The sequence below is a fragment of the Phaethon lepturus genome, unplaced genomic scaffold (assembly GCF_000687285.1).
Source record: "Phaethon lepturus isolate BGI_N335 unplaced genomic scaffold, ASM68728v1 scaffold44233, whole genome shotgun sequence".
Classification (NCBI taxonomy): Eukaryota; Metazoa; Chordata; class Aves; order Phaethontiformes; family Phaethontidae; genus Phaethon; species Phaethon lepturus.
The window spans coordinates 19,040-19,972 of record NW_010527832.1 but is presented as its reverse complement, the minus strand read 5'-3'; the positions used below and the strand labels follow the sequence as shown (position 1 = coordinate 19,972).

General features: G+C 42.9%; 1 protein-coding gene across 4 annotated transcripts in view; it reads right to left on the bottom strand.

Annotated features, from left to right (window-relative positions):
* The window catches only part of CDC42 (cell division cycle 42), a 17,898-nt gene that overhangs the window by 8,152 nt on the left and 8,813 nt on the right, over positions 1-933 (bottom strand). The gene's annotated exons all lie outside the window — the stretch shown is intronic.

The window sequence follows — 933 nt, the reverse complement described above, 5'->3', positions numbered from 1 at the left end:
GGAAAAAAAAAAGGCAGTTTTGTTCACTAGAACATTCTGACTTATGCTTGCAAACACTTAGGGAAGTGTCCTCCAAGCAGTAAGAGGAGAATGTTGGAGGTGAGTGCGTTCAGGTTGTCAAGCAGCATACCCCTAAAAACGCACCAAAGTCCCAGGGCAGGCTGTGCTTCAGAGGAAGCCAGGCTCTCCCCTTTGGGTCCGTAAGAGAGCAGGCAGTCCCTGCAAGGGCATCATTAACACTGACTCACCAGCCTGGCTCTGCCTGAGCTCATTCTTAAGCTTCTCCTGCTCAATTCAATAGCGCTGTTTTTAGAAAACAAACCTGGCACTAAAGGAGCTGCTGTACTTGTTGGCAACCAAATCAGAAAGACTTTTTCAAGATGCCTCAGATTTCAATGGATGCTCTCACACCTATCACACAGGACAAAGACTTTTGAGATCTTGAAGGAGATGGCTAAACACCTGGGACATCTCAGTAGAGGAAGATCTACAGTTTGAAGACAGCTGTAACAAGCTGTTAGACCTCTGTCATACTTGGCTGGACACAGAGTAGCAAACCACTAACCAAAATATCTTGTTGCAATCAACAGACTACTCCAAAAAGCTTTGTCTTCATAGCACAAGTTCAAGATTTTTTTTTTCTTTTTTTCTTCAATTTGACAGTTAATAATAGGGGGTTTACCCATTGTTAAGTTCTGTAACTTGTGCTGGCTACTATTTAGCAAAAGGCAGGTGACCTTTAAAGAACAAAAGTCTCCCACTTAGAAGTCCAGCTCGAAAAGGAAAGCCTTTTTATTCACAAGTGCATAGAATTACCTACATGCACTAAAGCCACTTGACAAGTTTTCAGAATTAGTAGATGGGTCACTGCACTCACGTTGATAGACAGTACATGGATATACATATCTACACACTCGGCAGTTTCCAGAGGTC